Source organism: Dipodomys ordii, unplaced genomic scaffold (genome assembly GCF_000151885.1).
Source record: "Dipodomys ordii isolate 6190 unplaced genomic scaffold, Dord_2.0 Scaffold1000000477, whole genome shotgun sequence".
Lineage (NCBI taxonomy): Eukaryota > Metazoa > Chordata > Mammalia > Rodentia > Heteromyidae > Dipodomys > Dipodomys ordii.
The window spans coordinates 1-26,525 of NW_012284094.1; the positions used below are offsets into that span (position 1 = coordinate 1).

The window sequence follows — 26,525 nt, forward strand, 5'->3', positions numbered from 1 at the left end:
TCATTGGGAGTTCCTGCCATGTTATCCACCTTCGTGGGGGCTGCAAAAACTGGGTTCTTCCTATGGTTCTTGGATTCTTAGTTTGGGTGCAGTTTCTTGGCCTTTATTGCGGTCTTGTTGGTTTTCTATGTGTAGGACATCTTTAAGAATCTTTTGTAGGGCTGGTTTGGTGGAGATGTATTGTTTCAATTTTTCTTTGCTATGGAAGGTTTTTATTTGGCCTTCAGTTATGAAGGAGAGTTTAGCTGGGTACAGTATTCTTGGTTGATAGTTGTTTGTTTTTAGGGCATGGCATACTTCATTCCAGGCTCTTCTTGCTTTGATTGTCTCTGCTGAGAAATCTGAGGTGATTCTGATTGGTTTCCCTTTATAGGTGATTACCCTTTTCTCCTTGACAGCTTTAAGGATCTTTTCCTTGGTCTGTGTTGATCCTGTGTGGATTATAATGTGTCGGTGGGAGGTCCTATTCTGGTCTGGTCTATTTGGGGTTCTAAAAGCTTCTTGTATCTGAATAGGCCTATCTTTTTGTATGTTTGGGAAGTTCTCTGCTAGGATCCTGTTAAACAAATTTCCTAGACCATTAACTTCTGTTTCTAGGTGCTCCTCTACACCCATTATCCTTAGATTAGGCCTTCTGATGGTGTCTTCCAGGTGTTGGATAGATCTATCATATTTCTTGGACTTGTCTTGGATGGTTGTATGTTCTTTCTCTATAATATCTAGGCTGTCTTCAATCCCTGAGATTCGATCTTCTGCATGGTCTAACCTGCTGTCAAGACTCTCTACTTTGTTTTTTGTCTCTTTTCCTTCTAGTTGGTCAGCTTTGATGGCTTCAAGTTCTTTGTTGAAGCTCTGTTTTAGGTCTTGTACAAATTTCTTTACTTCCTTTATTTGGTGTTCAGTATTTGTTCTCAAATCACTTAGTTGATTGGTTATGGTTTCTTTGGATTCCCATTCTTTTTGTTGGGTTTCATTCAGCATTCCCTTTGTGGTCTCCCTGGCTTCCTTCAGCTCTTTGTTAATGGATTCCATGAATGCCTTTAGTGATCTTTGTGTATTCTCTACCTGGTCTCTCAATTCCTGTATTACTCTTTGATTAGCTGCCTTCTCTTCGTGGGATTCCTGCAGTTCTCTTTGAGTGTTCTCAGCCTGCTCACGCCATTCTTCCCTTTCTCTTTGAGTATTCTCAAGTTGTTCACGCAAATCCTGTATCAGTTTTTGAGAAGCTTCCTCACGCTTATGATATTCCTGTCTAAGCTTTTGGGATGCCTCCTCTTTCTCCCTTTCACGCTCATACAGAGTCCTTTGGAAGTTGTCAAACTTTTCATTTATCATGGTTGCCACCAGTGTTTGTAGAGCTATTTGGGAACTCTCCTCTGGAGCATTCGTTATCTGTTCTGACCCCTGATTGTCAAAATTGGGAATTGAGATATCCGGGTTTGCCATTTTTCTTGTGTTTTTCCGGCTTACTCTGCCCATTTGAGATGAAAATAGCACCAGTTTTGTGCTAGAACACTATCTTAAGGCAACCATCAATCAAAGTTTGCTTTTGTACAGTTAATAGTCTACAGATACAATCTAGTTCAACAGATACACCTATTCAACGTCAAACAACTATATGTTAATGGGCTTCGAACCACAGAGAAGAATTTGGAAGACCAGAAATTATAAGGGTTAGGGAGAGATGTGGGTAAAAAATAGGGATAGATTGGTGTGGGGGGGCACAGGGGGAGTTAACTATGTCCTAAACCCAATGCAGGAAATAGGTTGGGTAGGATGCAAGTAGAGAGAGAGAGAAAAAGAAGAACAGGAAAGTGAAATGAAAAGAGACCAGAAAAAAAATTAGAAATGTATTTAGAGAGGAATGTGAGTATATTAAGATAAGGGAAAGGACATAGAGGAGAAGTGAAACACTTAAAAAATGCTTAAAATATTATATAGGTATAAAGAGGTAGTACTGCTATTAAGGAGTTTAAATCTCGGAGGTTTTGAATTGGGTAATATATTTGTGGGTTAAGTGTGTACACAATGGGGAATAGGGTTTACTAGTTAACTGCGGGTTTATCTGAGGATGTGAAGGACAAGAGCTAAGTCACATAAAGAAGGTCAAAAAAAAAAAGAATAGGTGAACAGGATAATAAAGGGAGGGAAAAAAAGATCAGAAGTTCGGTAGAGCTAGACAAAAAACAAAAAGATAATTAAGAAAGAAAGAAAAAGAGAGAGAAGACAAGAAAAGAAAGGAAACCACACATTCACATATTCCTAAAATAAAAATTATAAGAGGAAAAAAAAGTTACTGGAAACCATTATTTTTCAAAAAAGGCAAAAATTAAGGATTAATAAAATTTTTAGAAAAGGAAAAAAAATTATATATATAAAGTACCAAAAAAAAAGAAAGAAAAGAAAAAAAAAGTTCTTTGATTTTTTTTGGGGGGGGGAGGGGTGGGAAGAATCCTGTATCTCCCTTTAGTCTGTAGCCAGCCTCTTGTTGGAGTCTCTGGTCAGCTTGAGGTCCTGTGGCTTGATTGGTTTCTTAAGTCAGTTTGTTCGAACAGGCAGAAAAATGCTCTGCTTTACCCAAGATTTTGGGATCCCCCTCCCAGATTAGTTTAATGGGAGGCAGATCTGCTTTGAGAATCACAAAAGAGGGGGATGCAGTGGTGAGGCTAGGTTCTGGGTAGAGTTGAGGGCTTTCACCAATCAGTAGCTTTTCTCTGGGGCTGATTTGTGATGAAAGGAAAAGAAAAAAAAAACTCACAGAGCCCAGCCTGGAGCCATTCTCAGTGGTTTCTGTTTTTCCTTTGATTGTTGAGGCTGCTAAAGGGAGGGGCAGCCTCTGGCTCTGATTACCCAGTGGGGAAAGCCACTCCAATGGCTGGTGCCTGAGCTGGGTAACTTTTCCCTGGATGGAGCTGAGTCTGGCAGGTCACTTCGCCATTAAGTTCTTGTGACCTGCTAAATGACTCGTTTTATTCCAAGGCCTGAGTTGGAGCTAGCAGCTCCGCCGAGCTTTGTCGGTATCCAAGATGGAGATCGCCGGTGCTGGGGAGGAGGGAGGGGGGAGGGGTGGCCTTCCCTCCTCTGCTCCCTGAGAAGGAGTGAGGATGTCGGGCTTCTACTCACGCCGAGTCTTGGATCCTGGGTCGTCTCTGGTCTGCAAACTGCAGGATGAAGCTATCTGCTCCTTGTCGGTTCTTGCTGGTGTTGAGTAGAATCCGCTTGCCCGCTGCGTCTGGCTCCTTCGCGGGACTCTCAGTGCTCAGGTATTGCCCGCTGCGGTCTCCACCGTGGCGCTGCCGCCGCCGATAGCCTGGCTGCGGTCTCCCGGAAAGGGTTCTCTTGCCCTCAACGGAGGCCATATGGTATTTGATGTTGAAATTTACCCTGTAACTTTCCCCCAGAACATGATCTATATCTGTACCACAATGGAGAGCTTTGCTTACTTAAAACCATTAAGAAAAACAAAATCAGCTGGGCGCCGGTGGCTCACGCCTGTAACCCTAGCTACTCAGGAGGCTGAGATCTAAGGATCACGGTTCAAACCAGCCCGGACAAGAAAAGTCCGAGACTCTTATCTCCAGTAAACCACTAGAAAACCAGAAGTGGCACTGTAGCTCAAGTGGTAGAGCGCTCGCCTTGAGCTGAAGAGCTGAGGGATAGCACTCAAGCCCAGAGTTCAAGCCCCACGACTGACCAAAAAAGAAAAAAAAAAGAAAGCAAAACAAGATCGTGTTCTAGTTGTTTCCAGGATGCATTCACTGCAGATTCCTGATGCTGGGTGCACAGAACATATGTACCCCCTGGACACTCAGAAACTCCTGGAGTTCCAGAGCTACAATTGAACTGATAAGCTAAGAACAAGACCCCCTGTTTTTTCCACCTGTACTGATCTGTGGAGTTTGTGCCCCCTAGAGAATGCACTTCTGTCCAGGTTTTCATTTCTGATGACAAGAAGAGATTCCAGGAGAGAGGCACCCTACTACACTGGCAGAGTAGAAAGGCCAGCAAGCCCTCCTCTGTGGCCACACAGGAAATATCTGGGCCCAAGCTGTAGAAGTGGCATTTGCTTTGTTAATAACAGAAATTGATACAGATCTGGACCTTCTGGGATATCTCCATGCCACTCAATGCCTGGACCAAACCAGCCCAAACCTGGGCAAATCTCTCAGGGTTGATGTTCCCTAGCCACCAAGCCCCTCGAAGGTAGCTCTTCAGAGGGGCAGAATAGAGCCCTCATCTCAAATGGCCCAGCCTCGCCGTGTGGCTCAGGGAGTTATTCTTGACCTTGTTACCTGCTATTTCTGTTTACAGTGTTCTCCTGTCTGTACATTATAGTCCTGACACTTGTAATCCAAGCTTCTAGCTAGACCAGTTACAGGAATGATCAAGGCCTCTCACTGGACCCTTGCCTGCTCCAGTCCAGCCCTAGTTTATGAGTGGTTATTCTTCACTAGTACATCATGCTCTCGCTACAAGTTGCCGGACATTAGCCCCAGGCTCTGAGGTCACTTCCACATTGGTTGCAGCAACACTCCTCCCACTCTCTCATATATAATTAATCTGACCAGAATATGTTGGCTCTCTACACACCAATATATCCTGCAGGCCAGAAGATGGCCTCTCCCAAGTGAACTCCCTTCTGCCTGAACCATGTGGCTATCTAGCCTCAGAAACCTTTACACTTTGGTGCGGAGAAATAATATCCTTCTACCTATTCTTTTCTTTCTTTTGAAAGTAAGTTTATGGATTGATTGACAGAATAAATTGTGCTGGTCATTATGTAACTTCTTTTAGAGTTTATTTTGGTTTTTGATTTGTGCCAGTACTGGGATTTGAACTCAGTAAGCAAGTTCTCTGAGCCCCATTTCCCTGATGATCTTTAGGTATATAGATTGTGTGTGTGTGTGTGTGTGTGTGTGTGTGTGTGTGTGTGTGTGTATGTGTGTATGTGCGCGCGCACTTGCACCATATGTTTGTATGTGTGGAGCCTGGGTATTGTCCTTTAGCTTTTTTTCCCCCTAAGCTAGTGATTTAACACATGAGCAACAACTCTAGTGTCAAGGTTTTGGTGGTTTAATAGAGATAAAGTCTCACAGACTTCTCTGTCTTAATCATGAAACTATAATCCCTCCATTCATCAACTCCACCATAAAATTTCAAAAATTTACCAGAAAGAGACTCAAAGAAATATTGACCTCCTGCTCACCCAGGGACACACACATACTTACTGAAAGGTTCACATTGGGATTCTGTGACTCCTGCTTTTAACTCTACTAGTCAACAGGCTGAGATCAGAGGATGGCAGTTCACAGCAGGAAGCCAGAAAATTCTATGAGTCTCTTTTCTGTAAATTTTTGAAATTTTATTGTAAAGTTGATGTGCAAATGAAGTATGGCTTGTATTCTAAGGGTGTCTTTGATCAAATCTGAACTGGCTTTAGTACTGAGATTTGTCATTCCAAATATACTGTTGAAGCAGAAAGAGTTCTCTTGCTTTCATGGGATGTATTTGGCATTAAGTTTTGAATTTTTTCCAAACTTTTCTCCAAAACTTGATCTATGTATGTTTGATGTAGATCATGTGGTTTCTATTGTTTGTTTTATTGTGTTTTATTGTTCTAGCTGTGGTGCTTGAACTTGGGGCCTGGGAGCTGTCCATGAGCTTTCCTGTTCCAAGCCAGGACTCTACTTCTTGAGCCACTGCCCCACTTCTGGCTTTTCTGGAGGTTCATCAGAGATGAGAGACTTAAGGACTTTCCTGCCCAAACTAGCACTGAACTGTTATCCTCAGATCTGAGACTTGCTGAGTAGCTAAGATTGGAGAAAAGAATAATACCCTCATTCTATGGTGCTGAGAAATGATGTCTTTGCACTTTCTCTTTTCCTTTCTTTCATTTTAAAATAAATATGACTGGCTCATTTCTACAGTAAATTGTCGACAGTCAGGGCCTGCCCTGGAATTTTGGGGTTTAGAGAAACAAGAGCCTGTTCCAGTTCTTTCGAGGTTGAACTCACACTACATTATTTTGGTGTATGCACAGGACACATGTACCCTGCAAAACCAACACTGCCTGACTCCTGTGTAAAATGTATAACAAACTGAATACAAAAGTTCTCCCCCATGTACCCTAAATCCTCAAGTCATTTCCAAGGATGACTCAATGCCCTGAGCCTACAAAGGGCCCAACAATAGCAGCCAGTCCAACTTAGAGCGTCCAACAAAATACCTGGAAAATCTATCTTTACTGTTCTTTCCTTCTCTCTCTCTCCCTCCCTCCCTTATCCTCATTCCCTCTTTTCCTCCTTCCCCTCTTCCTTTCTTCCTTTCTCTCTCCTCCCTGCTGCATTCTTCTCATCCATTTTTTTCTTCCTTTCTTTTTTTAGTTTGTGCTAATCTGCCATGTGAACTCAGGGCCTTTGGCTGTACCTGAACCGTTTTATGTCAAGGCCAGTACTCTACCACTTAAGCCACAACACTAATTATTGAATCCAAAGACCCTCACCAATTTAGAGCCCACCTTGGGTTTGAACTGTGACCTTCAGATCATACTTCTTGAGTACCTAGGATTCTAGGAATCCTAGAAATTTTGTGAGGAGTCTGTTGGAGATAATACTCTCAAATATTATGCTTCCTGGCTGGAGATGTGGTTTCCTGGAGATGTGGTTTCCATAGAAACTGAAGAAACGGAGCTGGGAGCACTGGCTCAGGGTGGGCAGGATGGCCGAGTGCTGGGCATCAGTGATGTAACACTCTTCCAAGGCCAGGGTCTCCAGGGTGCCGGCCACTTGCCCCAGGAGGGCTCTCAGGAGCTCAGCATTTCGCATTAGCAAAGTCCTCAAACGCAGGTGCTGGAGCTGCCTGGTGCAGGGAGCCTGGAACAGAAACCTCAGGTCTGTCTCCTGCAGCGCACAGGCGCTCAGACACAAGGCCTTCAAAGGCCTCAGGCTCCTGAGGATGGCGGGCACGTTTACATTTAAGATTAATACGTCGTGCACGTGAAGCTCCTGGAGATGCTGCAGCTGGCCCAGCTGCTCCCCAATCACCCAGGAATACTGGGAGTGAGTGAAGAAGTCACCACACATGCTGGAGCACGTGAGGCTGCGAAGGTTCTTCATCTGGCCCAGGTAAGGACTAAATATTCTCAAGGACCTTGGAAGCCAGAATTCACTCTCCACCAGTTCCTGGATGGAGTCCAGCCTCACCATACACAGAGCCTTCTGGATTTCAGAGATGGAACTAGTAAGAATCTGCAGCTGCCTTGAACACAAATGGATTTGTTCTTTCCTCTCGCTGGCCCACTGGAGCAGGTGGGCTTGGAGATCATTCTCAGCGTAACCTCTGATGGTCAGGTCCATGGAGATCATCAAGGGCTGCTCTTCAGTCATCCCTGAGCAGTGGCTCTCTCTTGGCTTGTCAGTCAGGACATCCGGACAAGATAGTCGGACCATGGAGGGGTAGCCTTGTATCCAGATGTTGGGGTGCTCATTCCGCAGGTCGATGACTTGCAGTTTCCACCGACTGGAGCACTCCTTCTTGGCCAGTAGCAGATCAAGCCCATCCAGGACAGCGTTGAAGGTCTCCAGGTCTGGAGACTCTGCCAGGTCCCCCAGGGGGAGGCAGGGGAAGGGCCAGGCCTGCACCATGGCCTTCAGCACCTCTGTGTGGGCTCCACAATAGACCTCCATGAAGAGCGAAGGGAACAGCAGCAGAGGCAGATCTTCCAGGGCAGAGATGGCCAGGGCCTGGTTGCTCAGCAGACTCTGCATGGCCAGATGCTGGAGGGAGGGTGGGGTACTGATGCTCATCTTGATGGACCAGATGTGGGCCAGGTGTGCAGGGCTCTCTGAGTCCCAGCAGGGCCAGGCACTGACTGCAGGATTCAGAACTGTACTTCTGTTCTCCATCCCTAGGCATCTTTAATGCACAACCCCAGCCTCACCATGCATACCTGCCAATCAGAGAGCAGCTTCTGATGGGATTTCTGAGTCAAACCCCACACACCTTGGTTGGGTGTTTCACTTGATATTAATTCAAACCTTGATTATAACAAAAAAATGATAGGATTAAAGTCCAGTCCCACACAGCCCAGCTTCTCTTTGAAATGTAAATCACACTTTACCAAAATGACCTCCACTGCTATTCCTTAATCCCTCCAGACATTTCCACAGAAGTTCCACTGCAAAGCATGCAAGGAGAGAAGTTACCCGAAGTTATAACCTCCACAAGACATCAGGAAATTGTTCTCTGGATTTCTTTCCCTCCCTCCCTCTCTCCCTCCCTTTCACCTCTCCTCTCCTCTCCTTTCTTTTTGTCCCTCCCTCCCTCCCTCCCTCCCTCCCTCCCTCCTTCCCTTCCTTCCTTTTTCTTCCTTCCTTCCTTCCTTTCTTTCTTTCTTTCTTCCTTCCTTCTTTCTCCTCTCCCTTCCTTCCCTTCTTCCCTCCCTCCATCCTTCCTTCCTTCCTTCATTCCTTCCTTCCTCCTTCCCTCCTTCCTTTCTTACTTCTGTGTTTCTTCTTGTGTCCATCCTAGAACATTAACTCTGAGCCTCGGTTCTGTCCCTTACCTCCATATTGTCAGGTAGTGCTGATCTACTTGAGCCACAACATTACTACTCACTTTTCTGGGGAGTTTATTATAATTAAGAGGCAGAGAAAAAGCTGTTTACTAGAGGACCATATAAATACAGTATGAAAACACAATCGTGGCCCCAAAGAAGATAGATGAATGGCAGAAATTACCAAACACTTCTCAGTCCTGTCAATATTCACAGACTTAACTCCTAATTAAACGACATAGATTGACTAACCGGATCCTAAAGCAAGATTCACCTATCTTCTGTCACCAAAAAGCACACATTGCCCAAGGAAGCAAACATTCTGAATGTGAAAGGCTGGAATAAAATCTATCAAGCAAAGAGCCCCATAAACAGGCCAGAACAGCAAAACCACTAGCGGATAGAAAAACAGACTTCAAATTAAAATTATGAGAGGAGACTAAGAAGGACGTGACATATTAATATATGGATCTCTCCCACAGGAGGACATAACAATTCTTTTTCTTATTTGGGTCTGGTTGTGGGGCCTAAACTCTGGGCCTGGGCGCTGTCCCTCAGCTCTTCAGCTCAAGGCTAGTGCTCTATCACTTGAGCCACAGCGCCACTTCGGACTTTTCTCTTTTTGCTTATGTGGTGCTGAGGACTCGAACCCAGGGCCTCATACATGCAAGGCAAGCACTCTACCACTGAGCCACCTTCCCAGCCCAGGACATAACAATTCTAAACATCTATATGCCAAATGCTGGAGCATCTAATCTCATCAAACTGATACTTTTTACCCTAAAACACATGTGGTTATAAGTGAACAGATTGTTGGTGAGTTTAATACATCAAGTCATCTCTCGATAGATCAACGCAGCAAATATTAATCAGAGAAAACTCAGAACTAAAGAACTTCATTGACCAATTAGACTTCAAAGATGTCTATAGAGTATCTCACCCAGCAGCGTCAGAATACACGTTCTATTCAGAAGCACATGCAATTTACAAAATGGGTTATATTTTAGGTTCTAAAGAAAATCTGTGCAAATTCAGAAATGTTGAAATTATTTCCTGCATTCTCTCAGATCAAATTGGAATAAAATTAGAGCTTAACATCAAAAGCCATCATGAAAAATTCTCTAAATCATGGAGACTGAAGGTACTCAGTGTGTGTCCTGTGCACACACCCTCAGGAATTGGAGTATCTGGCCTGGAAAGAACTGGAAAACAATATTCTTTTCCTTGATGGTTATAAGCAACCCTCTGAGATGTGGGACAATCCCTTACTCTCTATAATTTACTGTATCAATCAATCATAAATAGAGCTCATTTTTCAAAACCATGTAATGAAAGTGCTGTTTTTGCCTAGAATCCTAGCTACTCCAGATATCTGAGATCTGAGGATCACAGTTCAAAGCCAGCTTTGGAGGACCTCTGGCTCCAAAAGAGCCAGAAGTGGGCCTGGGGCTTAAGCATAAGATCAGGAAAGCTCAGGGACAGCACCTAGGCCCTGTGTTCAAGCCTCACAGCTAGCACAACAGAACACAACAAAACAAACAAGGAAACAAACCCCTGACCAACCTCAAACATACGAAGGTCAAATTCTGTGGAAAAGCTAGAGAAAGAATTCAAAACCAAATGCCAAAAGACATCCCAATGTATTTGGGACGACAAATCTCAGGATGTAAAGCCAGTTCAGAGTTGACCTAACTTTCCTTGAGAATGGAGGCCACACATCATTTGCTCTTCTACAAGTGACATTCGCTTCCTGCCCACCCAGATGTACACACAACAGCCAGGTCCCACACCTACGAAAATGTACAAACAGAAAGGTATGATTACTTAATATCTAACCATCATCAGTGAAATGGGGCCTCAGAAAGATTTCTTACTGAGTTCAGCTCTCATTACTTGCCCAGAGCCAAAAACCAAAACAAACTCTAAAAATGCTACACAACACACAGCCTATGAATATCTGAGCACCCATCCAGGGAACTGGTAGTGAAGGTGCTGAGGAATCAAGCTGTTATCGGTGTGTGACCCCTTCCAGCTGGCAAACCCTGCCCTATTAGATAAACCGATGTTTGGTGCTACTACCTATTGAGGATGGAAATTAAGAAGGGAAAAGGAGTGAGGAACAAAAAGTAAATGCAAGTAGCAGGTAGGTTACGTAGTGGAGCTGAGCAAAGTGCCTGAGTGGGAAGAGAACTCCCCTTCGTAATAATAGTCTGTGAGCATCACTGAGACCTTTTACCTTCTTTTGCCTCGAGGATGGTGGCAGAGCAACTAATACAATAGAGATGATTAGAAAAGTACCAAAGGCTTTTAGCTGCTCTGGGAGCATTGGGGGTGGGGGTGCTTTTAGATTGTCAGTGTTCATTTGTTCAGAGATGTTAGGGCCGATGGGTCATCTTTTGACAGTTAGAGGGACCCAAAGCAGAGATGGCATAAAAGCAGAAATGCACAGCTCTGAGAATGGCTGTCTCTGCGTCCCATGGCTCTGTAGCTGCCATAGATGATTGGTGGGGGGGGATGGGGATGGGGGGACTACTGTCTCCTGTGTGGTGTTTGCCACACTTCTAGTGTGTGTGTGTATGTGTGTGTGTGTGGTCCTGAGGCATAAAAACAGGACTTAGATGCTGTTGGGCTCCCGGCTCCAGGCCAGCAATCCACTTCCAGCTCTTTGCTGGTTCATTGGAGGTAAGAGTCTCATGGACGTTCCTGCCCTGGCTGGCTTTGGACCACGATCCTCAGATCTCAGCCTCCTGAGCAACTTGCTTTACAAATGTGAGACATGGTGGTCACTATGTTCATTTAGGTATTTCATTATTTAAATACTTTTTATGAGTATATATCAGTTGCTCAAAGTGAGGGGTGGGTGGCAACTCCCAATTTTTACTCATGTTTATGCAGTTCCTTATCAGGAGAAGCCATTGTCACAGCTAAAATCATACATATCAAATCTAGAAAGATCTGTGCTTGGATCCTGATTCAAGTTCTTATTTACCAAGCACCATATATAAGAAACACCTTTGTTATATGTTTTAATTCTCATACAGTTCATGTGCGAAGTTAATAGATTCCTCTACTCTTAATTTCCTTTCTTTTGGTTTTAGTATTCAGGGTCTCACAATCTTGCTTAGCCTTTTATTCTCAAGGCTAGTGCTCTACCACTTGAGCCACACTACCGCATCTGTTTTTTTCGATGGTTAATCGGGAATAAAGTTCTTTTACAAGTATCAGCTTCCTGGAGTTCCAAACTGTGGTCCTTAGTTCTCAGCCTCCTGAGTCTCTGGGATTACAGAAATGTGCTGCAGGAGTGCCAACGTGCACTATACTTTTTGATGGATATGTACTTCTCATTAAACTGCAGATCTGTGTGGTTTTATTTGTGTGTTAATCACTTCTCACCAGTAAATACCTACAAATGAAGCTGACACACTTCAGTCACTTTCTGTCTTGAGTTTAATTGTCCTACATGCAATCTTGTCACTTCTAATCTTTATTGGAATCATACAGTGGCCAACCAGCTCTGGAGGAGTTGTCTCATTCCCTGCCAGACTTATTCAGTCCTGTGGACTGAATGTCTATACTTCTTGATGTAAGGTTCGCTGAAAGGAAACCACCACGTGGTCCAGGCAGAAAAGAGTTTATTTGGAGGGACAGCAAACTGTGAGCCAACACAGGATGGAAGGAGAGAGGGGAAGGAAAAATAATTAAAGAGGAGGGGACTCGTGTTAAGCCAAATTACACAGGGAAAGGTGGGAGGCGGGACCAGCATGGAGGCAGAAGTAATTCCTCAGCTTTTTAACTCGCAGCTCCCACTCTATTTTTTTTTTGGGTCCGGTCGTGGGGCCTGAACTCTGCGCCTGAACACTATCCCTCAGCTCTTCAGCTCAAGGCTAGTGCTCTACCACTTGAACCACAGCGCCACTTCCGGTTTTTTTCTTTTTGCTTATGTGGTGCTGAGGAATCGAACTCAGGGCCTCCGGCATGCAAGGCAAGCGCTCTACCACTGAGCCATCTTTCCAGCCCCCACTCTACTTCTTGAGCCACAACTCCTCTTCCAGCTTTTTGCTGGTCCATTGGAGAAGCTAGGAATCCATAGAACATTCCTTAATATAACAAAGGCTGAATATGACAAACCTACTGCCAGCATTAGATTCAATGGTGATCAGTGAAAAGCATTCCATTTAAAATCAGGAACAAGAAAGGGATGTCTTCTCTCTCCACTCCTCAACAATATAATATTGAAATTCCTAGCCAGAGCAATAAGGAAAAACACAAACATAACAGGAATACAAATAGGGAAAAGGAACCTCATAAATTCCTAACCAAAGTTACAGCAACTAATCTGAAATTTTGACAAAGTGGCAGGGTGTAAAATTAATCATCAAAAACCAGTAGTATTTTTTATGCCAACCACGAGGAGAGCAAGACCAAATTCAGGAAAGCAATTCCATTTGCAATAACATAAAAAAACACAGCAGAACAATTGATTTAAAGATACGAAGAACCTCTATGATGAAATTAAAAAACCTTGAAAAGGAAATTAAAGCAGATTGAAGGAACTGGAAAAACTTCCTATGTTCCTCGATTGGGGGATTAACATTGGGAAAATGGCAATACTGCAAAAAGATCTACAAATTCAATGCAATACCCATCAAAATCCCTATGACATTCTTTCATGATATAGAAGATGCAATCCAAAAATTCATGTGGAATAATAGAAGATATTGGATACCAAAGCAATCCTCAGCAGGAAGAACAGTGCTGGTGGAATATCAAAACCAAGCTTCAAACACTATTATAAATCCATAGCAATAAAACAATGTGATACTGGCACCAGAATAGGTCTGAGGACCAAAGGAAGACATTACCCATAAATGGACCTCAGACCTACAGCCACCTTACATATGATAAGGGATCGAAAAACAGAGGAATGAAACGGTGCTTGCAAAATTAGCCATGCACATAGAGAAAACTGAAGTGATTTCATTCTATACCATCCTGCACCAGAATCAATTCCAACTGGATAAAAAAAATCAGTGGAAGAGCAGATACCCTGAAAATACAAGAGGAAGGGATATGGGAAATATTAGGGCTCCTTGACATTGTAGAAACTTCCAGAGTAAAGATCCTGAATCAAAAAAAAGAAAAACTGGATAAATGGAATTGTATAAATTGAAGAGTTTCTTCATGGCAAAGGACACAGCTAGCAAGACAAATAGCCCACGGAATGGGATAAGATCTTTACTAGCTATGCATCAGACAAGAACTTTATATCTAAAACATAATTAGAGCTCAGAAATAAAACCCATCAAAACAAAACCTCAAATAAATGACAACCCAATTAGTATGTGGGCTAGAGACTTATAGACTTCCCTGAAGAAGAAATAAGAATGGCCAGTAGACACATGAAGAGATGTTCCATGTCCCTGGTCATAAAAGAATTGCAAATCAAAACAATTTTGAGATTCTACCTCATCCCAGTTAGAATGGCCATGATAAAAATAAAGCTAAAAATAACACATGACAGAGGGAATGTTACCAAAAGGGAACAGTACTACAAATATTGGTGGGAATGTAAACTTGTTCAGCTACTCAGGAAAGTAGTATGGAGGTTCCACACACAGCTAAACATAAAACTTCCCTCTGACCCAGCACCTCAGTCCTGGGTATTTATGCAAAGGACCACAAACCAGAATACACTGAAGCCACCAACACAAGCATGTTCACTGCAGCACGGTTTGCCCAGATAAGACAGGGAATCAATCCAGATGCCCTCAATGGAATTATATGATTCCTCCAGAAAGAATGACATTTCACCATTCATGCAGAAATGGAAAGACTTGGAGAAAATTATACTAAGTGAAGTAGAACAGACCCAAGAAACATAGACTGCATGGTGTCCCTCATTTGTAATCATTAGAATATGCCTGTAAATCTACAAGTGAACCCAATGGACAGTAAAAGACAAGATTAATTAAACAGCACTGCAAATATCCATCCAGTGAGAACAAAGGAGGATATTCTTAGGAGAGGATCACAAGGGCTGAACCTCCTGAGCCACACAGCCAGGCTGGGCCATTTGAGATGAGGACTCTATCCTGTCCTTCTGGGGAGCTGCCAGTGCCAGTGCCCTGGGACCATCCACGCTGAGGGATTTGCCTAAGTTTGGGCTGGGTTGGCACATGTTTGGAAGACAAAAGGACAACCCAGAAGGTCCAGATCTGTACTCATTTCTGCAGACTCAGAACAAGTGCCAATACTATAACCTGGGGCCAGATGGCAACTGGATGCTCACATAGGAAGGTCTCCCTGGCCTTTCTGCTCTGTCTGTGTCACTGGGCACCTCTCTCCTGAGCTGCCAAAACAACAGACAAACAACTCAAAAGCTTGAAGGTTTTCACAGCAAAATCAGCCCAGCACTCTGGAGCAGTAATGGAGAGTATGGAGACCACTGCAGGGTCAGTGTGTACAGCCGCTCTGAGTGTCGATAGCCATGGTCTCTGCCCACAAAGCCTTTCTTCAATATTCTCGTATTATAAAAATACGCTCATCTTCCAAATAATCCCACTGTGCCAGGATATTTCTCCCTTACCAAGCTCTCGTTGCCTGAATCAACTAAAGACAATTTGAGGACAAGACTAGGATCTTTCTGAATATATATATGTGTATATATACATATATATCTATATATATTGTGTATGTATGAGAGAGAGAGCACACATGTGCACACATCATACATGTACTGGACATGAACAGCATTTAGGTGCTGCCCTTAGCTTTTTATACTAAAGGCCAATGTTCTACCACTAGAGCCATAGCTCTACTCGTGGCTCTTGGTGGTTCATTGGAGATGAGAATCCTATGGACTTTTCTGCTAAGGCTGCTTTGAACCTCAATCCTCAGATCTCAGCCTTCTGAGTAGCTCGGGTTATGAGTGTGTGCCATCAGTGGCCATTTTGAATGTTTTTAGACATTCAATTGCAATGCTGCCTTTTCTTGTGAAGTTAATGAATTTCTTGCGTTCCTTTGCCCTGAACCACAGGAAGATAAATAAAAACAGTTACTTAAGCACAATGATCATGAGTCAAATTGTATTTATTCCATGTTTATAAAAGGCAAGGAAAAGCCGGACGCTGGTGGCTCATGCCTGTCATCCTAGCTACTCAGGAGGCTGAGACCTGAGGATCACACAGTTCAAAGCCAGCTTGGGCAGGAAAGTCTGTGAGACTCTTATCTTCAATTAACCACCAGAAAATCGGACGTGGCACTATAGCTCAACTGGTAGAGCACTTGCCTGGAGCTGAAGAGCTGAGGGACAGCGCCCAGGCCCAGAGTTCAAGGCTCTGCACTGAAGAAAAAAAAAACAGACAAGGAAGTCCACCATCCTAACTTTTCAATATTCCAGGTTATCTTGAAACATTCCCAATAATTAATCTTAATATTATATATACATTTTTGTGTGTCAGTATTAGGGACCGAACTCAAAGCCTGGGCACTGTTGCTGAGCATTTTCCCTCAAGATTGGCCCTCTATCAATTAAGCCACAGCCTGACTCCTAGCATTTTGCCAGTTCCCTGAAGATGAGAATCTCATGCACTTTCTTGCTTGTGCTGTCTTCGAACTGTGATAGTTAGATCTCAGTCCACTGTGAAATTAGGAATTCTGGGATGGGCCACAAGATCCAGCTTCAGTATATTTTAATAGATACACACTGTTCTAGAATTCTTGCCCGGGGATTATTAGTAGCCTCTTTCCTGCAAGTCTTTTGCAGTCTTCACCTGCACCTGCCTTAAATCCCATTCTTAACAAGTTACATGAAGATCCCCTTTTGTGCTGTGCTCTAACAATTCATTGATATTCGGACAAAATCCGTCATATTCCAGCTGAGATTCAGGCGTGAGCCACCAGCACCTGGCCAGCTGAACCCTTTCTCCGAGAGTCTCCTTTTGAAGCCATCCAGTGATTTGCCTTAGCAAAATGTGGCCACCAAAGTTTCTTCCCCAGACCACGATGAAAAGAAAGAAATTCCAGCCACACAGTGCAGTTGAGACGTCGCCCATGGATCCAGCAGACAGTGTTTCTGCCATCCCCGAGCCTCGGCCACTTGGCTCCTCCACCCTCCACGGCCCTGGGAGCAGGTGGCCCCCACTTGCACTGAGCGCGTGAGCTGTGTTCAAGCTGCTTGTCCTTTTAGCTGCTGCTTCTCCACCATGAAAAGCCAGTTACCAGTCGTTCTTGGAGCTCAGCCACTTTGTAAACAATAGGCACCTTTCAGCTCCTCCTTTCAAGTCTTCTTTTCAGAGAGGAGAAAGGACCCCAATGAGAGAGGCCAGTCACGCTGTCCCCCTGCGTTCAGTGTGGGGACAAGGGACGGCTCACGTGGGGATGTGGCAGCCCAGGAAGCCTCTGCTTGTTCTCCCTTTGTTCTGTCATCTGGGGAGGAAAAGACACAGGGCATTCAGGGCCTGGGTCCTGTGACTGAGCTTTTGTGCTGAAGACTAGTGCTCTACCACCCCAGCCACAGCTCCATGTCTGGCTTTGTTTTTGTGAGATTAATTGGAGATAAGAGTCTCACAGACTTTCCTGCACAGGCGGGGTTAGAACCTCCATCCTCCCATCTCAGCCTCCTGAGTAATCTGGATTTCAGGGTGAGCCACCGGTGGTTTCTTTGGTGGAACTTAGAATCCTCAGAGATGCCATCAAGCCTCCCTGGATCTCCTGGGCCCCTGGTGCAAGGTGGGGTGGCCCTGCCCCCTCCACAGTCTCCTCTCCCTGGCTCCCCACCGGAAACCCAGCCCCCACCAGAGGCTCGGCCCCTGGTGCCCAAGCCCCTCACTCACTCCACTCCTGCTCCTTGAGCTCGGCAAGCTGGCTTGACAGCTGCTTCACCGGGCTCATGGTGGCCTGTGGCTCCTCTGCAGGTTCTGACTTTCATTGCGCTCACTCTTGCCTTTGCTGCTGACAAGAGACATGGCTCACATCGGAAGAAACCACTATACATTCTTCCCCCCCCCCCAAAAGCAAAGAAACATGCAGAAATGTCAGAGGCAAACCTAAGAGATGCCCTTGCTGGGGCTTGAACTAACTAAACAGCCCCCAAGTTGATACCTGCCTCCTGCGATCTGAGATGATCTCTGCTGCAGCCCCTTTGCTAGTCCACAAGCTACACAAAATTCTGGGAGCAGCAGCTCATGTGGCAGGCAAACTCCCCCTTACACAGGCCAAGCCTCCTCCTGAGCATCTCAAGGCGAACAGTCCAAACTCAGGAGCTCACCTTGCTCCTGCTCCATCCTGGGAATCAAGGACAGTGATCTCACGGATCGCCTCCAAGGACAAAGGCTGCATCAAAGACTGGGATGGTCACTGCAGACCTTTCACACCCAGTCCTCCCACCCCAACCCCAATTCTCCCTGTTGAACCTGAAGCCCATGTCTGCACCCTGAAGATGCCGAAGACATCCTCAGGCGCTGTCGGCCCCCGGCTGCCCTGGAATCCACCTCCTTTCTCTGTCCTTCACCAGCTCTCTCTCTTTGGCCTATGGGGAAACTGGTTGAAGCCAATGTAAGACTGCTTCAGAAACATGGGAAAGAGAAAGGAGCCATGGAAGGAAGAAGCCTGAAAATACAGACTTTCATTTGTGCCTCTCTGTCTCTGTCTCTGTCTCTCTGTCTCTCTCTGTCTCTGTCTCTCTGCCTCTGTCTCTCTGTCTCTCTGTCTCTGTCTCTATCTCTGTCTCAGCCTCTGTCTCTCTGTCTCTCTGCCTCTGTCTCTCTGTCTCTGTCTCTGTCTCAGCCTCTGTCTGTCTCTGTCTCTCTGTCTCTGTCTCTGTCTGTGTCTCTGTCTCTGTCTCTCTATCTCTGTGTCTCTGTCTCTCTGTCTGTCTCAGCCTCTGTCTCTCTGTCTCTGTCTCTGTCTCTGTCTCATCCTCTGTCTCTCTGTCTCTGTCTCTGTCTCTCTGTCTATGTCTCTGTCTCTCTCTCTCTCTCTCTCTCTCTCCTAGCTACATACTGATCATGACAGTAGTGGGATATGAACTCAGGGCCTCACACTCTTGCTCATCTTTTGTGCTCAAGGCAGGTGCTCTACCACTTGAGTCACACCTACACTTCTGCGTTTTTTTCTGGTTCATTGGAACTAAAAGCCTCTGGGATCCTCATCTCACAGCTACCTCGGGAGCCAGGATTATAGGCGTGATCCTTGTGTGTCATTGTACAGTGTGTAAGCCATGCCCTCGGGTGGCTGTCTAGATGGGGGTAGATCCAGGGTGCAGGGATCAAATGGGTTTTGACTGGTGTCCAGGGGCTGGGGGAGAGACCTCAGACTTTCACACAGGTGTGCGGTGCATCTTTCAGCATGGTCCCAGAGGAAACATCTACGACAGAGAATGGGGCTGAAGCAAGAAGTAGAACCTGAGGGCCCAAAGAAAGTAGATCCAAGTATTTGGGGGTACAGCAGAGGTATGCACTGCCTCTTTGTTCCCCTGGCATGAGAGAAATGGCTTCTAGAATAGGAGGGTGGTCAAGAAAGGTTCCCGCCTCCACCAACACAGGCTGCTCCCCAACTTCGTCCATAGGTGCTCCTGCGGCTTGCGGCTCCCTTTGTACCCAGGGAAGAGGAGATGGCCGGCTCCGGGGTGCCCTCTCTCCTTCCCGCAGAAGCAATGAGTTGTCCACACAACCACTGCTTATACCACTTCTGTTTGTCTAAGCAAACTGTGTGTATGTGTGTGTGTTCACACACGTGCGTGTACTAGTCCTAGGGCTTGAACTCAGGGCCTAAGCACTGGCCCCGAGCTTTTCTGCTCAAGCTTAGCATTCTGCTAGTTTAGCACAGCTCCCTTCTGGAATATTGTTGGTTCCTTAAAGATGAGTCTCACAGACTTTCCAGCCCAGGCTGGCTTCCACCTGTGATCCTCAGCTCTCAGCCTCGAGTAGCTACAAGTATAGGCATCCATTTCTTTTTTTTTCTAATGTTACTATAAAGGTGATGGACAGAGAGACGACAGTGCCGTAAGTCAGATCCTAAGTACATTTCTTCTTGGACAATGTCCCCCCTTCCCGTGCTCTCTCCCAGTTGTTCCCTCCAGCCCCCACCCACCAGCTGCAGAGTTCACTTCCCTTATCATGGGCGGTGAGCACCCATTGTACTTCATTTCTGTGTCACGGTCTACCCTCCTGAAGACAGATAAATGACAAGACAAAACAAAAACAGCTACAGAAACCTCTTGTTTCCATTTCCTGGAGTTAATTTTGATAAAGATTCTGTCTGATCAGAGGCACAGAGGGTTTTTCTCTAAGAGTATTATACACATCCATTTCTTACCTTACATTTCCCACCCTTTGGAAAGCTCTTCAAGTTAAATAAAACCGTCACCACTGAGGACAAAATGGATCTGCCCCATTACTGGTGGTTAAAGTTGAGAGTGCAACAGGTGAATTATGAATTGATAACAGCAAGTGAGCGCGTGGCTGGAGGTGAAGTCTTCGCAACACGTGTGGCTCTGTGGTCTGTCTCCTCCTTTCTGCCCATTGGCTTCACCAGTCATCTCCGCATCCCTGGTAGTATGTATAGGAGCAGAAGAAGGCCTTGTGCTAAGATTAGGTCCTTAGGCCCTGTCTATGGATGGCTGGAGCTGTGTGGTGAATTCTAGTTTGAAGGTGACTCAGATGAAAGTTAAGACACCTGCCAGAGTTTCATTGCTGCCATTAAACAGCTGTGTCTCCTTAGCATTTTCCCCTCTGGGTTGTTAGGTTGGTGAACTCCATCTTCAGCACCTCCAGGAATGTATTTAAGGATGAATGGTAGATAGGACTTGGCTCTGCACTCCTTGACAGTGGCTCACATCTGTAATCTCAGCTTCTCAGGAAACTAAGATTGGGGGACCACAGTTCCAAGCCAGCTCAAGCAGCCCATGTTTAAGCCTGGAGATTCTATTAAATTCTATTAAATATTTTATTGGCAAAAGTATTTGTTTTTAAGCTTTTTTTGTTGTGGCATTGACCATGTGGTTCTATCACACATTGGGGAAAAATGCTTTGCCACTGAAATTCCAGAACATTATAGCCAACTTTCGTTTTTAAAACCCAAGTGTAGGAATTGGACTCATTACCTTGCTCACATAACTGTAACCCCTCTGTACAGAATTAGCAGAATGAGTCTCTTCCCATAGCTTAGTCCATTCCCTCTCCTCTCCACTGCTCAGCATGCTCCCTTCCTAGGCAACACCAGACCCATGTAGTAAAGTCAGTAAATCATCAGCCTCCAGCCCCCTGTACCTTGGGATGGCACTGCTCTGGGCAGCTGCAACCCTAGAAGGCAGCCAGAGCCCCTTAGAGTGACTTCAGGTCTGGGCAGCTGCAGGACCCTTGTCTACTAAACATCCTAGTCCACCATGATGAAGCCCCTGGCCCACACGTCCACACCAGGGTCTCCGCCTCCTGCCCCTCCCAGCCCCTCCTGACCCCCTAGGTTACATAGGTCACCCCAGACAATAGCCTGCGCTTCTTGTTTCTCCCTTGTGAGAAGGGGTCTTGCTGGTCCCCCTTTCCTAGCAATACACCTGTTCGTTGTTCTTTGTACCTGAATGTCTGTGTGGTTCCCTGGCAAAGTCTGACTAGTCTAATTGAGCCAACAAGTATCCTTATCAAAAAAACACCCCAAACAACTCTAAACGTGACTCAAAACGTTTGTGCTCAAGTAATTATGTGTGTGTGTGTGTCATGAACTTGCTGAAACAAGCTCATTTTAATGCATAAAAACTCATCATGGTGTGACAGTGCTTCTGTCATATCTTTGCTTAACTGGCTCTGCAGGCCAACAGAAAAAACGTGAGCTTTAAAACTCAAACCGCGAAGAAGCTCAGAAGATTGGGCACCTTACAAATGTGCCAGAGCTTTCCCCTTACGTGAGTGCTCATGTAATGGCAAGTGTGTAAAGTGTTGCAGGACTACATCAAAGCTCATTCTGTTTGTTTACGTCAAGGTCCTTCAAATAAGAACCTTTTATTTCTTTACTGAGATTAAGCGAGAAGTAAATTTCACAGTATTGTGGGGGGGGGTCTTACCTAAAGTCTCAGACACATTTTAACCATTGTCACGGTCTACAAAGCTTAGGAACACTACAAACTTTGACACTACACCTATCTTTTCCAAGTCGGTTGATACGTACATTTCTTTCCTTCTGCTCAGTGTCAGCCATTCCCTCGTTCTCGCTCGTCCCCTCCCTACCATCGCTGCCCTCGAGTTGCTTAGTTCATCTTCATCAAGATCCGGTGCAGCCGATGGACTCCTGTGGTGTAATATTTCATCCATTGCCCTATATGCTTTGCCCTCATCCTGGCTTCCCTCAGGTGTGCAGGTATATATACCATGAGGTCTGGAACATGGAGTCATCTAACAATGATGCAACAAATTAAGAAGAGGTCCTTTGCTTCTTGAGTCCTGTTTATGTTGTCCTATCTTGTTGTACTTTGAATTTAACATCTGCATATCAGGGAGACCCATGTGCCGTTTGTCTCTCTGATCTTGGCTTATTTCACTCAACATGATTTCTTCTAGTTCCATCCATTTCCCTGAGAATGCTATTATTTTGTTTTTTTTTCTAATGGCTGCATAATATTCCATTGTATATAGGTACCACAGTGTTTGGATCCATTCACCTGTAGTGGGGCATCTGGGTTGTTTCCATATCTTGGCTATTGTAAACAGTGCTGCAATGAACATGGAGGTGCATGTGTCCTTGTATCCTGGTTCCTGTTGCTCAGGATAGATGCCTAGGAGTGGTATGGCTGGGTCATAGGGGAGGTCTAAAATTAGCTTTCTGAGGACCCTCCAGACTGCTTTCCAGAGTGGTTATATTAGTGTACATTCCCACCATCAGTGCAGTACTGTTCCATTTCTGCTAGGTTTTCCTTGTTTAGTGAATAATCAGATTCTGGAAATAGTTCTTTATGATCATTTGGATGTCTTGGATGTTTGTTGTAATTTTTACTGTGGCATCCCTGATCTTATGGATTTGGGTCTCCTCTCTTCTTTTTTTACTATGATGTGTCTAGAAGTGTTCCTCCTGGCTCCTGTTTGCTAGGTATTCTGTATACTTCTGATATGCAGGTGAGATTTTATCTTTTAAGATTAAGGAAATTTTAGGTAATAATCTTGTTGAATAAGTATTGCATCCCCCTATTCTGTATCCCTCTCCTCCATCAATTCCAGTTATACAAAGTTTGAATTTCTGGGCATTGTCTGCCTGTTCTTGGACTTCTCTTTGGTAAGTTCTGAGTATTTTCTCCTGATCTATGACTTTTTTCTCCAGCTGCTGCATTTTGTCTTTGGCTCCTGATATTCTATTTTCCATCTCATTCATTCTGTCAACTATGGCTTCCATTGTGTTTTGCATGGTGGAAATGGAACCATTTATGATATCTGTATCGGTTCACAAAGTGTTAATTTCATATTTAACAGCTATGTACCATGTCTATTATTGACTGCATCTCTTGAAATTCTTTGGCTATCTCTTCTTTGTATTTGAATCGTGGATCTATTCATCACCCTATTTCTTTGGCCAATTCCTTCATCGTCTCTTTCATTGATCATTTGTCCTCCATTTCTTCTTCACTCTCACTAGAGTTCTTTTCTGAGTTGCTGCAGGCTATGAAGTTGTTTTTCTGTCTTGACTATTCATGCGTTTTATAATTTTTTTGCTGCGATGTTCACCCGAGGATCTGGGGATTAGCAGAGTCAAAGCCCAAACTCTGACTGTTTTTGGTCAATAGGTGGCAGCCTTTGCTTGGTTCTGGGTTTGTTCCAGGTTGGTTGTCAGTGGTGATCTCCAGTCACAGGCTGGCTGAAAGGAATTCTGCCCTGTCTGTAGCCAAGAATGAGTGGGTTGATGGGTTTTCCAAGGTAGTAATTACTTTCAGAAGGGTTGGGCTTGTGATGGGTGCACTGGGTGTGTTTTTGGTTGTGTGTGCCTTGGCCCTGGGTGGTTTCTCTCCTCTCCAGGGGTGCTTGATCCCTTGCTTCTTATGCATACGGGCGTGCTCCACCCATAGTCAGCACTCACACTCATGGCACCCCAGACTGGACAGGGATTTCAGCACACACCACACCCGTGGGGGTATGCTGGCCGCGGGGTCAGGTATGCTCTTTCCCTGCAGGAGCTGGAATTCAGGTGCCCCGGGTGGGCAGATCTTGTGAGGAGAGAGGCCCAGGCCTCCAGCCATAGGGTTGCTGCCTGGCGTGGCGCACACATCGGTGCCCTGCGTGTGGGGGGGGCAGGGAATGGACATCCTCTGCTGCTGGGCATCCCAGCTATCAGGGGAGGGGTGGACACCTGCCTATGAGCTTTGCCACGTGTGAGTGCAGCTCAACTCCCCAGCTTGGCAGGTTTGGGTGGGGGTAGTGGTGGAGAAGGCTTCTGTCCTCTCTGTCCCCTTACAGTGTGGCAGTCCTTCCTGGGCAGGGCAGTGGGGGTCCAGTAAGCCCTGTTGGTCACCGCCAGTGTTGGCCTCTATGGAGGAGGCCCCCCCCGGCAGGAGACGCAGGGTCCTGGGACCGGTTGTGGACTGACCAGTGTACTGTGGGAGGTGCTGCGCTCCTGGTCTCAGCCTGTCTGCGCCATCCAGGTGGGACTCTTCTACATCAGGATTCCCACAGATCCCTGATGGTGCTGAGATGCTGAGCAGCTGCGGAGCGCTGTCCAGGCCCGGGGTGCTGAAACATGTTCCCGCCATGTGTACACAGGGAGGTGCCTCTTTGTGTGCACAGTTGACTTGCTCCCCCACCCTTCTTTTCTCTGTCTGTTCCTGTGATTCTCTCTTACTCAGTTGTTTTGCTGTTGGGGGTCACTTGGGGGCTTTGGGGGTGTGGATTCTCCTTTCTCTCTTTTTGGCTAGAGAGACTTAGGGTGAGTCTTGTGGTCCTCCAAATAAACACCTATAACTCAAATGTTATTTTCCATTGTTTAAGGTCTATTTCCCTGAGTATGTAAGGTACAGTGGATGCAGTGCCAACAATGGTTTCAATCTTAATTAGTAATCTACAGGGCTATATTCAGCTAAATTTAATCAGTTCAATAAGTTATGGTTTCTAAACTCTCATCATGACCACGATTGAGATTTGTTGTCACAGATTTGATCCTCTGCAGCATTTACAGTCAGACCCACAAAAAGATAAACAATTCTTACCAATATTTTTTGGTCAAACGTAACTTTTATTGTTAATAAGTTCCAGGTAAGCCTTGCTTAAAATTGATTTATGATGTTCTCCTTGTTGTTTAAATTGGAAATGCAAAGGGCCTCTTTGCATCAATGCTCACTTGATCTGTCAGTCACTCCCTATCCACCATGGGACATGCCATCTCAGCACCTAGCAAGAAGAGACCTTCTAGACCTCCGGGACAGAACTAGCCTGGTGATAAAGTCTACCCCGAGGCACTTGGAAAAAACTGCACAAATGAGGGTGGATGGTGCGAGATCCTAAATGGAGTCACTCTGTGCTTGCCCTTCAAAACTCACCAGAACTAGGAGGTCAAAAGAAAACATTTGTAAGTATGCCTATTTAATGCCCATACCCGTCTTTCTTGTAAGTGGACAGAAACTTGCACTCTTGACCTTGATACCTTCTACATCTACTTATACTGGGTCACCCAGACATACTCTGTAGTGCAAACATCTGTAATCCAGGTGTCTATAGTCCAGTTACAGTAAGATCAAGGCCTCTCACTGGGACCTTAACCACTGCAATCCAGCCCTAGCTTCGGAGTGGTTATTATAACCAGTCCATTTTGCTCTCCCCTATGTAGTTGCTGGGTATTAATCAGTCTGAAGTAGTCAGGGACTTGATCCACCAGTCACTGGGCCATCTGGATTGCAAGAGAGAGGGACTTGCCAGATCATCCACCGTTTGCCCTTTCCACTGTGACTGGATGGCTGCCAGTCCCTCTGTGTTTGTGTGCCTCTAGTAATGTTTTGACTTACTGTTCAGTCTCTGCCTCATAAAACTTATTTCAGATTTCAGCCAAGGATGCTTAAATGTGCTCACCACCCAGGAACGGTTACTGCTGCCTCCTCCTGGACCACATGACACCTCTGCCTTCTATCCCCAAGCTAACTCCACCTGCTAGCAGGAAGTAGCTATAGAGATTTGGTGCTCCTTTTTAACTATCAAAAGTTTGGAATGTTAAGCCTGCTCAGGGAACAATGGACCCTTCTCTTCTCTCTTCTCCAGGGGAAAGCCTATGTGGACGCACAACCCTTTGTTATCCCCAAGGGACATCAGGCAGACCAACCTAGAAGTCCCTGCCCAGCACTATAAACCCAGGTAATTGGTGTACCTGGGAGTACTGGGAGTACCTCATGCTAATGGGTCATTTCTACATTGGTAGCCATACCCCCTCGTCCCTGCTCTAAGTTGGTTCTCTGCACACCAACAGATCATGAAAGCCACAAGATGGGCTCTCCCCAATGAACTCCCTTCTGCCTGAACCACATGGCAGTCTCCTCTCAGAAACCTGTACACTTTGGTGCTGAGAAATAATAACATTGTACGTATTCTTTTGGAAATGACTTTATTGATTCATTAATACAGTAATTTGTGAACAGTCAAGGACTGCCCTAGAACATGAGCCAGTTGCTCACAATCATTTAGAAAAACAAGGTCAGGTTCCAGTTCTTTCCAGGCTGAATCCATTACAGATTGCTGATAATGTGTGCCCATGTAGCCCAATATAGTTATGATTGAAATGAAAAGTCCAGAAACAGAGTTTCTCTCACTTCCACCCATTCTGAATGTTGGGGACGGTGCTCCTGGAGAATGCTCTTATGTCATATCTTTGATTTTGTCTTTTATTTCTTATTTTTGCCAGTCCTATGACTTGAAATAAGGACCTAGACACTGTCTCTGAGCTTCTTTTGCTTAAGGTTAATACTCTGCCACATGAACAACATTGCCACTTCCAGCTTTTTCTGTGTATGTGGTAC

The 26,525-nt window shown here is 45.2% G+C and overlaps 1 pseudogene; it reads right to left on the bottom strand.

Annotated features, from left to right (window-relative positions):
* Positions 1-6,613: 6,613 nt before the first annotated feature.
* Positions 6,614-7,904, bottom strand: LOC106002731 (annotated as a pseudogene).
* Between the last annotated feature and the right edge of the window lie 18,621 nt (positions 7,905-26,525).